The sequence below is a fragment of the Ictidomys tridecemlineatus genome, chromosome 8 (genome assembly GCF_052094955.1).
Source record: "Ictidomys tridecemlineatus isolate mIctTri1 chromosome 8, mIctTri1.hap1, whole genome shotgun sequence".
NCBI classification, from domain to species: Eukaryota; Metazoa; Chordata; class Mammalia; order Rodentia; family Sciuridae; genus Ictidomys; species Ictidomys tridecemlineatus.
In genome coordinates this window covers 21502489-21519428 of record NC_135484.1, presented here as the reverse complement: position 1 = coordinate 21519428, position 16940 = coordinate 21502489, and the positions used below count along the sequence as shown (strand labels likewise).

Here is a 16940-nt window from a genome sequence, read left to right as displayed (position 1 = left end):
TTAAGATATTTTGTGTCACCTTCTGTTGTGACCACAAATCACCTGATTGTTGGCAGACTTTAAAGTATAGGAACTGAATAAGGAAAATGCTCAAAACAACGATGAGCAAAATGGAAACAGTTCTTTATTCAAATACTAAATGATAGAAAATTGGCACAAACAAAGCCTGGGGCGCGCAGGAAGAACCGTATCACAGCAACAAACAGCTCACCAGCCCCAAATTGCGAGTCCCTGACATATGTTGCTGACTGTCAGGCGGTGGTTTACGCACAGCCATGATTACTCTTGAAAAAAATTATTCAATTGGGCAACAGTAATAACGGTATAACTGAAATTTTCAATCACAGATAAAAGCATCAAAATTAGACTCCTTAGCCAAAGAGAGACATCTAAACGCTCAAAGGTAATGTCCACATAATAACAATTTAGTAGACGCCTATTGTTACAAACTTTTCTGTAGGCTTATTAGCTTAATGATATAGTATTATTACTGCAGATTAGCAGATATTTTCTCCTGCAAAACCACATAACACATTTATGAAGAGCTGCAGCCGTCTCTCCAATGATTCAACAATGCTTAAAAGGCGCCTATTCAATAAGACACTGATATGCTGCCCTAAATACTCCGGCTAGGCTTTCTTTACGGTCTAATTTCACAGACCTCTCCTGGATGATCCAAGGTTAGGAGGCAGCCAGGGAGAGAATGCCTTGTCAACATAGCTTGGTGCGCATATAACCAAATTATACATAGGAACCAGGGAACAGGGCTCTGAGGGTCCTCCTCTGCAGAAAGCCACACACTGTTATTCCTAACTTTAAGGGGTGAACACATTACCTCATTAACATTTAACTGTATCAAAAACTTAAAAAAACTTAAACTTTATGCAATTTAGAAAGCACTACTAGTTAACTTATTTCAAATAAACTTTATAATCTCTCCCAGTTTATTCGTTTAAAGGTACAAAGTAAAAGACAGAGGTGAAGAAGTTTCAGAGTCTCTGTCTTTTCAGGCAATACCCCATATAACACCTGTTCCTCCTTCCTCACTGAGAGGTCAGACATCCAGGCTGGGTCAGAATGATGGACCTAGAGCCAAGATTTTTTTAAGCCCCATCATTTCAAGAATGCTATGGTCTTTTTTGGATAAATGTAAGGCAGATGGAAAACTCAACTTTTTACAAAAGCTCCATCACTAAATCTTGGGACAAAATAGATTTTGAGGTTCTAAGAAAAATCAGAATAGTTCCAAGTCTTCCAAGGTGACACATTTACAGTATTCCTTTTCAACTCATCACATCTTGTTTCTCAACTTTTCCTAAAAGTACATTCTTTGTTTAGACTAAACTTTCTCCGTATATACAGCATAAAAACTGAGAGTCCCCGTCTCTGTTCCCAGTGAAGCTCCCCAGTGCATCTTCTGTCAGGCAGTGGTTTACGCACAGCCAGTCTTTATGCCTAAATTCTATGTCCCTCTTCTGCTATCGATAAACAGTCACCCAATGATATACAGACTGGGCACAATACTTAAGTGGCTCTTCAGTGTTCTTCGTTTTAGAACATTCCACAAAATCAACTTTTTCATGTTTTTTTATTTGTATGTCACCTCAACTGTAACATTTTTATGTCACTGTGTTTCTTAAATTGTTATATTCTTAGAGGGTGAAGACTGCATCTGTACAACTCAGTCTACCAAGAATAGCCATGCACGAATACCAGACAAATATCCTTGATAGCAATGAGCGCAAGATCATGGCAGGCTGGCTGTGCTTCACAGAGGCTCTGGTTTCCAGGAACATGGAACCTGACATAAGGAAGGAACTGGGAAGTCCAATGAAAAGTGGGACCCAGCAACAGGGGCTCCTGCGGGCACTTCCTTTGAATTTTGCCTACATGCCAGGAAGACAATACCCCTCAAGTGTTTCAAATCCGAGGATATAAGAAGGGGACTGACTATGCTGGACTTGTAGTCAATTCAGGCTGCAATAAAAAGCACCACAGACTTGAGTGACTAAAAAACCATCTCAGTTCTGAAGGCTGGAAGTCTGAGTGTAGTATCAACATGGTCAGAGTTTGGTTGCAGATGACTCTCATGTATCCTCATATCAGAAAAAGTACAAGCTAGTTCTTGGTCTGGTCTTATAAAGGCACTAATCTCATGTATGAGGGCTCCATCCTCATGACAATTCTTCCCAAAGGGCCCACTTCAAAACCCCATCAAGATTAGAATTCTGACCTATTACTTGGGCGGGGGGGGGGCGGGGGGGGGGGGAGACACCACATTGCAATGCCCTTACACTGACATGAAGACAGGGCAGGCATTGTGGACATACCTCAGTCTGCAAAACCTCCTCAACCCCAGGCTAACAGCCAAGAGAAGACTCTAAAGTACCTAAGCCCCCCAAAATATTACAGTTATTAAATTAAATCATCTTGTTATTAAATTAAAGTTAGCGGTATGTTTATTAGCACATCTAATTGACTGGAAACAAATGGATAAGAAATCTTCTAAATTCTAGGGAATATTCTGGTATCAAAGACAAAAGTGGACTCAGTTGAAGTTTTAAAATGTTCCCTTGGTCCCCAACTTTCAATATACAGGAAAGAAGCAGAATAGCTCTGGTTTTCCTAACCCCTACATCAAATGTGGAAAAAAAAATTTTTTTTTTAAACTTCCTAGAGGGCAAAAGGTAAATAGACTCAAGGTTGGATAACCAAGAAATATTTTGCTTCCCAAGGAGGTCTCAATGTCAAAACCATTATGGATCTGTATCTCCCTGAAGTGTCTTTGTGAAATCTATAATCTATAATATCTCAAAGACTAGGTTTGAATCTGTATTATTTTAATAATTCCAGAGGCATGTCTAAAAAAAATATTTTTCCTATACATCATAGATTTTAAAACCTCGCAGCCATTGGCATGACCATATGTTTTACACCATGTCCTCTGTGAACAAGAACATCTTTCCTCAGCTTTTGAAAAGCAGTTCTCTAGACTGCAGTTTTAAACATCTCTGACTGTGACAAGGCCTTATCTCTAAAGCATATGACAATGACATCACACTTCACAGAAGTGCAGGCAGATTTAACAAGAGAGCTCTACTTCATGCCGACTCTCACAATCATAAGCAGGAGCTAAACTAATGACATTATAAATCTGACTAATATTCTTAACAAAATGTGTGGTTATGAATGAGAGACAGTATAATGAACACTAAAGCAGCTTATAATTAATTTTGACATTTTATTGCTGCATTTCTAGAAAAACCACTATTACAAATTGTTCCCACTAATTCTTAGGTAGAAGCCCTAACCCCAATGTGACTGTCTTTGGAGGTAGGGCCCTTAAGATATAAGTAGAATTAGATGAGGTCATAGGGTGGGACCCCAATCCAAAAGATGAGTGCCTCATAGGAAAAGCCAAAGGATTGAGCTGTCTTCACACATACACAGAGGAAAGGCCATATGGTCACAAGGAAGATGCTATCTGTAAAAGAGCACCTTCACCAAAAAATGGGTTTGCTGGCACCTTGATCTTGGATTTTGAACCTATGGAATTATGAGAAAATATCTGTTGTTTAAGCCACCCTGTCCGTGGTGCTCTGTTATGGCAGCCCTAGTTGACTAAGACATCCACCATATTGTTTAGAAATGCTGTAAGAATTGAGGGCTGAACTCCTAACAAAGGATTTAAGATTCAAATAAATCACTGTTATGAAGTAACAGTGTCAAACAAAATAAAAATAATAATAATCCCAGGTTCCCATTTTAACTCTCAGGGTAAAATTATAAAGTCTTATCAAAGTGAGCACAGTGTGTATATTAACAGTGTGCAATTACAAGAAGGGCCCTCCATTTTCTTTCCAGATACAACTTTTACAATAAAACTGATCTGAAATAAATGTTAATGCTAAACAAAAATTTTAAATGCCCTTGAAAATTTTTTACAAATTTATTATAATGCAGAGTTTAATTGCACAGCTAAATGATCTAAAGAGATTATTTTTAAGGGCCAAATCTAACAGCCAATCCTCATGAACTCAGTCACTTGTTCCCACAAGTTATTCTAACTTCATATTTGACAATTATTTAATTTATTGTGTTATAATTAAGGACATTCCCTATTTTCCAGGAAGTCTTCTTTCTTACCAGATACAGTTATGGATATTAACAAAATAAGACTTGCAATTATACAGCTTTAAATAATTGAGACGGAAGGGAATACAACTGAGAATTGCTGTCTATCCTTATGTGTGTATATGTGTATATGTATGTATATAAATATGTACATATACATATATATATATATATATACATACACACACATTTTTTTTTAATTTTTTAAAACCAAAGACCTAAAAAAAGCCTGAAGTAGCACCCCATCAAATCAAAGGACAGTCATCCAAACCCAGTAATGATGTTAAAGCACTCTGACTCAGCCCACCTACGCCTGGATGACACTTTGGTGACTAAGAATCAGCATGTCACTCTTCAGAAAAATGTCACAAATATCAGATTATCAGCACTGACTCAAAAAAATTCACAACAGCAAAAAAGATTTGCTGGGGGACACTAAAGCAAAAATGCAGAAACAGAAAAACAGCAATAAGAGGAGCACAATTTAGAAAATTTGTATAGTTTGAATATCCCTTATTCAAAATGCTTGGGACCAAAAGTGTTTGGGATTTTCTTTTTCTTGTTTTTTTTTTAATATTTGCATATATAAACATGTAAGGAGATTATCTTGGGAATGAGACCAAGTGTAAACTTTAAATTAATTTGTTTCATCTATACCTTGCACATATAACCTGAACACAATTTCATACAATATTTTCAGTGTACCTATGTTTTAATTGCAACCCTTTACATCAGGTCAGGATGGGACTTTCCATGTGTGGTGTCATATTGATGCTCAAAATATTTTAGATTTTGCTGAGCATTTCAAATTTTTGGATTAGAGATGCTCAATATACTAGCTGGGAGGTGGATGGAATATTCTCTTATGGGATGGATGTAATATGGATCTGGGTTGAGATCACACAAGTGTACATATATGTAAAAATTCAAGTTTGCATACTTATGACAGACAGACCTTATATGCTTTTTCCTCCATGTATTTTATATCTCAACTGAAAGAGTACTTAACAAAGAGAAACAGACTATTTTTATTTTACCTGTTACCTAGTAAAGGTTTGTAGGCAAAAACAAAATTTTCTACTTAAACACAAAGAAAAGTATGGTTAAGTTTCTGCTAGACTCTCAAGTAAGCTAAAATTAGAATATTTAAACTATATACATTAATATTGCTAAAAACTTAGAAGGAAAATCTAAAGGAAGCCCACTGGTAAGTTCACACAACTACTGTGGTTATCAAAGCAAAACTCTTAAGTAGCACATTGGCAATAAAAGCAAAACAATTCTGGTGTGTGTTGTACCATAAACACTTTTATTAAGTAACTTCATTTATTTAACTATTTTTAGCATCAAGGCCATATGTCATAGAGGAATAAGAGCCTTTGAATTAGACAAACCAGTTTTTCCACTTAGTGACTATATGATATTGGGCAAGTTTCTTAATCTCTTTGATAGTGAGTTTCTTCACAATTTAAACCAGATAATACTACTTACTTTGCAAAATTGTAGCACAATTATAGTAGGTACTTAATGGTGGTAGCTATTGAGCAATAACTCTTTGCATGCAAAGCATATGCTAGACACTTGAACCCTAATCTCTAAGAACCTGCCCATCTGGAAATGACATTTAGATTTAAAAAAAAAAAAAACAACTGGCAATGAAAGTTAAAACTTCACAAGGGCTACAGGTTGCAAATTACAGGGTTGTATTCTTACTAGGATCATAGAGAATCTTCCAAACATGAGCCAGGAAATTTTGAGTTGAAAATTAGTTAATGTATTTAAGGTAAAGAAAATGGCAGGAACAAAAATATAGCCACAGAGACAGCAGTGACCCTTCAGGGAGGAGCATTTAAGACCATGTGACCACTGGACTAGTTCTGAGGAGTGAAAGACTTCTAATCCAGGACAGCAAGTTGGGAATAAAGTAGGACCACATGGTCTGGCCAAGAAGTCAAGGATTTTTCTCGGAAGAATTGGAATCCACTGAAGGATTCCTTTCAGAGAATGAATCCCAGTGGTCATTATACATGATAGGAAGGAAACTCTTAACAGGGGGAGAAGTGAAAGAAAACAGGAAAGATATTAAAAGTTTAATATTACCAACTTTTTAAAAAAAGTGGACATGAATTTCCCTGAGGGATACAAATAGGCTGCCTTCAATATTCAATGGCCCATAAATTCTCAGAGTGAGCAGGGTATGGTGGTACCCACCTCTAATCCTAGCTACTTGGGAGGCTGAAGAGGGAGTTTTGTGACTTTGAGGCCAGCCTTGGTAACTTAGGGAGAACTTATCTTTAAAACAAACAAACAAACAAACAAACAAAAAACAATGGGAGATTTTTGCTCGGTAATAGAGTATCCCTAGCCTCAATCTCCAGTACTGCAAAAACATAAAAGTTCTCCAGAGTAAAGATGTAACCCAAACCATCAAAACACTAACAAACAGAAAGTACTTAATATATTTGTTAGTGAATGAATCTTTCTGAACATTCTAAATACTGAAACCTCTACACACAATTAATGAACATGATGTATTAATAATACAATTCAAAATATTTTAAAAAGGTAAAATCACTTTTCCTTTCTCTTGAGTGGCCACTTTCCACATGACATGCCAAGTGCTGAATTTGCTCATGCAAAAGCTATCTCTATCTCTAGCTTATCAAACGACTCAGATACAAATCGCTCCACAAGGTTGGGAATGTTGCCACCCCAGTTGCTAAGCTCTTGTGTAATGTTGCTTTAGGAATCTGTCATTTGTTATGTTCTTTGCTGTAGCAAAAGAACAGTTGCTTTATGATTCATGGATATTACATGAAAAAATTAAAGTAGTAAGTTAATCATATAAATGTGTGTAAGGTTTCTTAAGAATGTAAGATGACTTCATTATTAAAATAATCAAAATGCTAGGAAATCAAGAAAAGAAAATGAGTGTTCCCTAGAAGCCAGGTACCTTTCTTAGCCCTTTCTTTATATTAACTCATTTAACCCTTTCAACCTCATATGGTAGACATTTGTTACCTATATTTTACATATGAGCAAATAGATATAGAGAAGCTATGTAATTGCCTATTGCAAAGAGAGAGAGAGAGAGAGAGAGAGAGAGAGAGAGAGAGAGAGAGAGAGAGAGAGAGAGAGAGAATATGTGTCAAAATGATGAAGGAACCAATCTGAAAAAGTCTCAACACCAAAGTTGGAACAATTTAAGCAAGAAAATGATATTATTATATTATAACTCAAATTCTAAAATGTATACCATAATACATACTGATATACATAAATGGTTGAATAAATAAATGTGGGAAAAGTAGAAATCCTTCTTCAAGAAGAATTCCAACTAATAAATGCACAAAGAATGAAGAAAATGGAAAACACCATTTTAGCATACCATAATCCTTACTGCAGGTGAAATCCATCACTCTAAAATTAGTGGGCAAAACTTTGAGAAACAGGATATTTGTACAGCCTCAAAATATTTTCATCAAAATATAAATTACTAAGCTAGGCATGGTGGTGCATACCTGAAATCCCAACTACTTGGCAGGCTGAGGCAGGAGAACTTGCAAATTTAAGGCCAGTCTCAGGAATTTGTGGCAAGACCCCGTCTCAAATAAAATCTTAAAGAGGGGGAATTCTGAGAAGGCAGCTCAGTAATGGAGCACTTGCCTGGCATGTACCCTAGGTTTGATCCCCAATGCCACAAAAGAAAAAAATTACTATGGTGATTTTAAAACATATCCACAAATTATTTGACTATCTTTTCCTTTGTCTATGGACCTCAACAAATAGAATATGGAAAGAGTGAAAATGTCACATGACAATCTGAAACCTGGAAGACACCACCTGAACTTTGTAATGAGGATAACATCACTAGTTGCTCTGAATACTATTTATGCCCAAGGAAGAGAAGGGTACAACACCTGATTTTCTACTCCGCCTCCCCAACAATCCATAACCATTGTCTAAATGTGAGAAAACACCAGAAAAACCCAAACTAAGGGATATTCTATAGCATTCAAAACCAGTAATAGCCAAAAGTGGCCAGGTCATGAAAGACTGAGTAAATTATCAGATTAAACCAGGGAGATATGACAACTCAATGCAATGTGATATGTAAGATGAATACTGGAATAGGAAAAAGGCATTTATGGAAAACCCAAGTCTTTAATTTAAAGTATTGTGCCAATGTTAAATATCTTAATTTTGGTAAATATATGATAGCTATATAAAATGGTAACAGAGGACTCTGGGTAAAGAGTATAAAGGAATACTCTGGACTATCTTTGTAAGTTTTTGTAAATTGAAATTTCCTCCAATAAAACACTTCTAAAAATTAAATATACATTAACAAAAACAAAGCAGTTTCCTCAATATTTCAAAGGACATCCACAACAAACATAAACATCCTTAATAGTGAAATGCTGAGATACTCCTCATTTAAGATAAAGAAAACACAGGATGTTCATTTTAAAACTTATGTTAAAAATTATTCTGGGGCCAAGCATAGTGTTGCACACCTGTAATTGAAACTACTCAGGAGGTTGAGGCAAAAGGATCAAAAGTTCCAGGCTTGCCTGGGAAACTTAGCAAGAACTTGTCTCTAATAAAATAATAATAACAACAACAGGCTGGAGATGTAACTGGGGATGTGGGAGAAAGTTCCTGAGTTCAATCCCCAATACTGCAAAGGAAAATAAACATATTGTTCAGGAGGTCCCAGCCAATGCAATAAAGCAAGAAAAAGAAAATAGATATTGGAAAATCAAATTTTAACCTTTTAAAATTTGTCTTTTTTTTTTTTTTTTGCAAATGATATGATTGTGCATTAAAGAAATCTCCTCTCAAATCTACATGCTACCTGGACTAGGAGTGAATTTAGCAAGGTCACAAAATACAAGATCAATACACAAAATTAATTATTTCTGTACATAAGAAGATAGTTGGAAAATAAAACTGGAAAACAAAAATCAAAACACAGGTCTGGGCAAAGTGGCACACACCTGTAATCCCAGCTGCTTGGGAAGGTGAGAGAGGAGAATTGTGAGTTCAAAGCTAGCCTCAGCCATGGTTAGGTGCTAAGCAACTCAGTGAGACCCTGTCTCTAAATCAAATACAAAATAGGGCTGGGGGTGTGGCTTAGTGGTCAAGTACCCCTGAGTTCAATACCCGGTACCAAAAGAAAAAGCACAAAGAAAATCCAAACACAATAGCATCAAAAAATATCAAATGCCTTGCAACAAATTTAACAATATATAAGTCCCCTATACTGAAAAACACAAAAAGTATGCTGAGAGTCACTGAAGAACTCATCCAATGGAAGGATATACCACGTACATAAATAGCAGGAATCAATAACATTAAAATGTTCATTTCCCAAAAACTGTTCTGTAAAAGCAGTGCAATCATAATTAAAATCTGGCACACATTTTTTTTTAAATAGACATTGATAATTTCTTGCTAAAATTTCTATGGAAATGTAAAATATTTAAATAGCCAAAATAATTGTTTAAAAAAAAATCTAGAGAAGTTACATTACCAAGTCAAGACTTACTATAGAATCTAACCCAGAGGTAGAGTACTTGTCTAACATGTGTATGGTCATGGGTTCAAACTCCAGCAAGAAAGAAAAAAACCAAACTTACTATAAACTACATTAAGAAAGTTTGGTAGTAATGCAAGAATTGATAAACAGTCCAAGTGGAACAGATCCAGAAAAAGACACAACTATACAATCCTTCATTTTTCAAGAGGCCTCACTGCAATTCAATGTAAATTTTTTTTCAATAAATGTGCAAAGCAGTTGTTTGTCCACATGGAAAATCTTTTTTTTAAAAAAAAGAATTTAACCTTTATTTACTTTTATTTATTTATTTTTATGTGATGCTAGGCAAGCACTCTACCACTGAGCGAAAACCCCAGCCCCTGGAAAATAAATTGTGACTTCACCTTATACACCTAAAAATCAATTGGCAATCATCATAGACTACAGTGTCTGGAAGAAAGGAAAGTGTAGGCACAAGTCTTTAAGGGTTTTTGAGACCCTGGTGGGAGGATGATGAGGGTGGGAGAAAATGTTGTGAGCAGGATATGGAAAACAAAACAAAACAAAATCTAATCCTTTACTCACCCCTAAAACATCCCTGATAATTAGATTTCACAGAAATAATTCTGCTCATCAAAAGACACCATTAAGCTGGGAAAAGTGGTGCACACCTGTAATCCCAGTGGCTCAGGAGGCTGAGACAGGAGGATCATGAGTTCAAAGCCAGCCTCAGCAAAAAGTGAGGCGCTAAGCAACTCAGTAAGACCCTATCTCTAGGCTGGGGCTATAGCTCAGTGATCAAGTGCCCCTGAATTCAATCCTCAGTATTGCCCACAAAAAAATAAAATATAAAAAGGGCTGGGGATATGGCTCAATGGTTAAGCGCCCCTGGGTTCAATCCCTAGTACAAAAATAAATAAATAAATAACTTAAAAAGAGAGATTGGGGTTGTGGCTCAGTGGTAAAGCACTTGCCTAGCAAGTATGAGGCACTGGGTTCGATCCTCAGCACCTCATAAAGATAAATAAATAAAGGTACTGGGTCCATCTATAACTAAAATATATTTTTAAAAAAACTTTAAAAGACACCATTAAGAGATTAAACAAGCTGGGGAGTGAAATTCAGTGGTAGAATGCTTGCCAAACATGGGAGAGTCCCCAACTCTGCAAAAGGTGGGGCGGGAGCCAGGTGCAATAGCACACACCTGTAATTCCAGAGGCTAGGGAGGCTAAGGCAGGAGGATCAAAAGTTCAAAGCCAACCTCAGCAACTTATTGAGGCCCTGAGCAACCTAGTGAGATCCCATCTCAAAATTTAAAAATAAATAAATAAAAAGGACTAGGGGTGTGGCTCAGTGGTTAAGTGCCCAGGTTCAATCCCTAGTGCCAAAAAAAAAAAAAAAAAAAGGTGGGGTAGTGTGTGGGGGTAGAGGGAGGGAGGGAGGAAGAGAGAGAGAGGGAAGAGGAGAGAGAGATTGACTAAATAGGTAAACTTCAGGGTAGAAAACACATTGCAAACATGTACTTGGCAAAGGATTCCTATCCAGAATATGCTAGGAACTAAAACTCATTAACAAAAAAACTACCCCAGTTTAAAAATTGGCAACATATTTGAACAAGTATGTCACAAAAAAACCTGAATGACCAATAAAGTTAAAAATGTTCAACATTATTAATGTTCATGGAAATACAAACCAACCTACCTTCAAGACCATAAATTCAGTTCCTTGATGTATACAGGTTAAGTGTATCTATCCCTTACTCAAAATGCTTGGTACATGAAGTGTCTGGGTTTTTTTTTTTAATTTTGAAATATTTGCATATACATAATGAGATATATTGAGGATGAGACCTAACTCTAAATGTGAAATTTATTTATGTTTCGTATGTACTTTATTTACACAGCTTGAAGATTATTTATACAATAATTTTAGTACACCTCTATTTTGGCCAGAACCCATCACATGAGGTCAGATCTGGAATTTTCCACTTGTGGCATCATGAAAGTTTGCTCAAAAAGTTTGGCATTTGGATATTTCAGAAAGATTTTGGGTTCTCAGATTAGGGATACTCAACCTATACCCAATATATGTTCACCAATGGAAATTTTAAGAACATTTGTAGCAATTAATAATGACCCAACATTGAAAAAACTCAAATGCTCACTAATAAGAGTATGGATAAATTGTTAGTTTAGCCATATAATGTACTTCTCTAGAAGATGGTAAGCAAACTTTTTCTGTAAATGGCCAGATAGGAAATAAAAATAATGATTGAACTCTGCTGAACAGGCATGGCTATGTTCCTGTGAAGTTTTATATATGAAAATATGAAGAGGGTTGGCACTGGCTCAGAGGTTGTTTTGCCAACCCTTGATATAAGGGGGGTGAGGGGGAAGCAAACAAAATGGCTTCTATGTGTAACATGAATGGGCCTCAAAAGTACACTATGAATAAAAAAATAAAATATATGATTCCAATTATATGAAATTTAAGAACATGTGAAAATTATTCACGGCAATTGAAATCAGGACAGCAGTCGATTGCGGGAGGCAAATGTTTAGCTCTATCAATGGAAAGGCACACAGGGAACTTTTACAAGGATAAAAATGTTTAATGTCTTTATCTGGGTGGTGATCGCACGGGTGTATGTAAATTTCATTAAGCCACACACTTTATTTTAATATTTTATTGTACACATAGTTCAACCTGGAAAGAAATGCAAATTAGCCAAAGATTGGAACATGGGTTGAAGAGTATTCATTAGAATTAAAAATGGATTAAAATTTTATTTGTATATACACATGTACTAGATTAAAAACATAAATGTTAAATCTGAGAAAGTCTAATGCAAGTCAAATCATAGTTCTTAAAAAGAAAGAATAGAAATAAAGAATAATATTTTATAGAACTGATGAAAGGCAAACATTAAAAATAGATACAAGTGACATACATATGTATGCATATTTATACATATATATGTATGTACACAAATACATACCTTGTCCCAAAAGGTCTTGAGTATGCATTCTTCTGGATCATATAAGGAGTAATTGATACCACAAAGCAACTTTTCTCAAATCTCATACAATTAATAGCATAGACAAATTTCCTGACTATCATGCAAATTAGAAATCAGTAACCAAAGAATAGCTCAGAAACTATCCACACTAGAACTAGAGAATACTTTTTAAAATCTCAAAGAAAAAAAAAAGGCACGATGGAAAACATTTTTATTCTTAAAACTGAATAATTTACTATATATGAAGCAGCAATAAGTGAAAATCTGTCATATTTTCAGATAACCCGTAAGTAGAGCCAAGAAATAAGACAAAACGTGCCTGGATATTGTACATGACAGAGTGGTGCTGCAAATTACTGGCACTGGGACAATTAACTTTCCATATGTGAAAAAAACAATCAATCTTGAATTTACAAGATGATCAAAATATATACATCTATACACACATGTACATGCACGCTTCACATACAGAACTAAGTGAATAAAATACAAACTTTAACATCTTTAGAAAGAATTTGAATATGTTTAAAAGCAGGGAAGTTTTAAGATATAAAAGGCATAAGGAAAAAATTAATGCCTACAGTTTATTGTCTGCAAGTTTATACAAACAGAACAGGGTCTGCATCTAGAATCATGTTTTCCAATAGAAATTTCTGCAGTGTTGTAAATATTATTTTCTGGGATATAATACATTATAATATAACAATAAAATATAAAAGTCATCTGTCACTGTTGAGAAACACAAATGTGGAATTGAGCGGCTGAGGAATTGAAATCAGTAAAGTAATATGACGCTATGTAAGCACTTTTAAATCCTGAGTGACGGACTATAAAGTATGTTCTTATTTTTTTCAGCATTTATTTTTTCCATAACAGAATCCGATTTTAGCTTGAATTCCTAAATAAAATATAATCCCAATTTTGTACAAAATATGTAAAAGTGGCTTTTTAAAAGGACAGCATGCCAAGTGATTTTGACTTTCTTCTAAGTGCTTTTTAAAATATAATAAGCTACTTTAGGTATAAAAACAACTTAAAGAATACAGATATGGCCACCAGAGAAATTATGAAATAAAACATTACCAATATGAAGTTCCCTAGGTACTTCTACCTGATCAAGACTTTATATAAGATGGAAAACATGATTAATAGACTTAGAGACCTGGATTCAGTCTTCTTCATTTTGTAACATGTATAGTTTAATATATTTGGTGGAAGTTTAACATATAAACCTCTATATCACTTAACAAGGAGTTATAAAGTAAACACTGGTATAATCATCGCCCAGGTCACGGCCAAGGAGGTAAGGCATTTACAGCATGACCGAGCCTGTGGTATGTTCCTACACACACACACACACACACACACACACACACACACACACACACGCACGCGAGCGCCCTCTCCAGGAGCTGACCACTAGCCTTTTATGCTATTAATGGTATTCATTTACATTACCACTTCTAATGTCTACGTGCACATCCCTAAACAATAGGCTTGCTTTGCCACGATCTGAATTTTTACATAAATGATACCACATAGTATTCTTTGTTAACTTTTTTTTTTTGGCTCAACACTGAAACGTGCCTGTGTTGAAGCAAAACTGTTTCATTCGCAGCTGTACCGCGTTCTGTTTTATGGCCAGCGCGCAATTTACATTTCTCCTTCAGATGGACAAGAAGGCTGCTTCCATCTTTTGGCACTATAATAAACCTTCTTGTACACATCCTCTTGTGTTATATATATGAAAATTTATCTAGGGCAGTGGCTTTCAAACTTTTTTGACCATGACTCATACTAAGAAATGACGTTTTACATCAGTACACACATCTGTGTGTGTATAAAACTGGCGGGGGGGGGGAGATCATAAAGCAAATTCTCTGTGACCTGAGACATTCTGACATTTTCTATTATCTGGTAAGTCGTGTTTAACAAATTCAAGTTCATTATCCACTTAAATAATTCCACGACCCACAAACATGGGCTTCAGATTCTCAAAAACATTGTTTTAGAGGATGAATACCCAGGCGCGGGACTGCTGGGTCGGGCGACGCTGACATCAATGTTTTCAACTTTTTCTGATCTTTTAACTTTAAATAAACGTTCTTATCTCAGAGCATTTGAATTTACTATTTCAGAGCAAAAACCACGAAATATCATAACACTTTATCTTTTCATTCGTCATAAACAGTATCAATCACTTACCAAGTGCTGAGCCAGCGACCACTGGATTCCCAGCAAGACAGACGGGTTAATACGCGGAGGCAGGGGGCGCAGAGGGGAGAACTTCAGGGACCCGGACCTCGGGGAGACCCAGAAAGATCACAGGAGGGGCCTCCGATCCTGCCTGGGCAGGAGAGGTTACAGGAGGTTTCCTGGAAAAAGGAGGACCTAAGTTGGGATTTCTAATTTTTATTGGTTTCCTAAAACATACAAGTAACACATTTGTTGGAAAAAATATCCTCCGAAATTCCATAAGTTTAGCTCCGTGTAAAGTACAAATCTCCACCACGGTCCTTAAAGTTGGACGCAGAGACTAAATAACCTTAGTTGCATTACCAATTATCCCACTCCAGGAAATTTTCAGGAGTCCACGTTTTAAAAACTAGTTTCGTGAACACCACTGATATCTTTATACGTAACATAAACGCATCCAAAATAACATTTCCCATCAAGGGTGAAAATGCACACATCTACGGTTTGACCACACGATGACTTTTTAACAGACTTCACCCCGTCTCTCTCGGCCCTTTGGCGAGCCCCGCATGCCAGGTCTCAAACATCGAGTCTATTTGCCGCAGACCAAATACCTGCGAACGTGTCAGTCATGGGCATGAAAACGGACCAGGCGATAGCCTTTTTGCCCCTGCCGCCCCGGCACACCGGGTGACAATCTGTCCGAGTTTCGCACTTCGCCCGAGGAGCCCGGGACCCCGTCACGTCCGCGGCACGTCGCCACGGCACACCCTCCCCAGCGCGGCAGCAGCGAAGCCGAGCGCTGCCCGCAGCGCGGCAATGCCGCCGCCAGCCGCCCACCACCCAGGCCCGCGCCGCCCCGCGGCTGCGAGCACCCGACACCTACCCTGCGGGGCGCGAAGCCCCCCGGAACTCAGGCGAGGCTGCTCGAACGCGCCGCCTCCGCGGCCATGACTGCGATCGGGGAAGCGCCCCGCGCGCCACGGGCCGCGCTCCACTGTGCAGGGAGCGCGGCTGCTGCGTCCGACCGCTTGCTCGCCCGCCAGGAGAGTGAGGCCGGAGTACGCCCCAGACGCGTCTAAATCAAGGCTTGGGGCGTTCCCAACGGGCTGAATGACAAATGGCAGATGCCGTGGGCTTGCCGCCCGCGGCAGCCAAGAGGATGGCTTAGCAGAGGAGGCCGTGCACAGGCGGAGCCCGGGAGGCGGAACAGCGCGTCCGCTAGGAGGGCGCTGGGGCCCCTGGCGGGGGCGTCACGTGGCAGGAGGAGGCCCCGCTCGAGAGCCGGGGGGTCGGCTGCCGGGGGCGGAGGAAGAGGACAGGCGCCCAGACGCCTGGCCGATTGAGTCATCCGTGTGGGCAAAGCCAAGGTCGCCCAGGTGCAGAGCTGGCGCAGGTAGACCCGACTCAGCCCGAAGCCCCCCTACCACAGACTGTTCACTTAAGTCCACCACCAGACTGAGTCGCCCTGAGCCAAATCATAAACGAAAAATACCACAGATGCTAGAAGCATGTTGAGATAGGCTGAACCAACTTATCTCCTGTGCGTGCAGCGTTGAAGTTTGGGCAGCCTCGATTTCACCGCTGCTGGCGAGCCCCGCACTGTCCTAAGCACCCCATAGGTAAAGACACTGAATCCCCACGCCAACCCTCGGAGAACCACCGTTATTCCCTTCGGACAGCTGACGAAAGGAAGACCCTGAAAGACTAGACAGAAGTAACACTGTAATTGTGGACTCACAGTGTGTATACTTCAAGTAATTTAAAATGTTTTAAATGTTACTCGGGTTTAAGAGAAAGCTACAGCGACGCTCGAGCAACCGCTTTTTTTCCTTGCAATTCGTACATTCCTAAAAGAGGCCCATGCACATTCAGTAAAGACTAAAGTACAAGGAAGAGTTTCTATGTGTTTCGTTTCAGACGGTCTCATAGCTCTAAGAGATGAGATTGATTAGCAGCTTAAACGTCCACCTACTGTCACCCCCAGCCTCTCAATTTCTATTGCTTGTATTACTTTAGGTTTATTAGCAATTAGAGCATATACAAAGG

The 16940-nt window shown here is 38.1% G+C and overlaps 1 protein-coding gene across 8 annotated transcripts in view; it reads right to left on the bottom strand.

Annotated features, from left to right (window-relative positions):
* Plagl1 (PLAG1 like zinc finger 1) overlaps positions 1 to 16115 on the bottom strand; it is a 51137-nt gene extending 35022 nt beyond the window's left edge. For 4 of the 8 annotated variants that reach the window (XM_078018978.1, XM_078018979.1, XM_078018980.1 and 1 more), the window contains exons 1-2: positions 15778 to 16115; positions 14901 to 15070 (exon numbers count right to left, since the gene is read on the bottom strand). The gene's annotated coding sequence lies outside the window, so the exon portion shown is untranslated. The remainder of the gene's footprint in view (positions 1 to 14900; positions 15071 to 15777) is intronic. The other 4 variants (XM_078018973.1, XM_078018974.1, XM_078018975.1 and 1 more) reach the window with 1 other exon arrangement.
* Between the last annotated feature and the right edge of the window lie 825 nt (positions 16116 to 16940).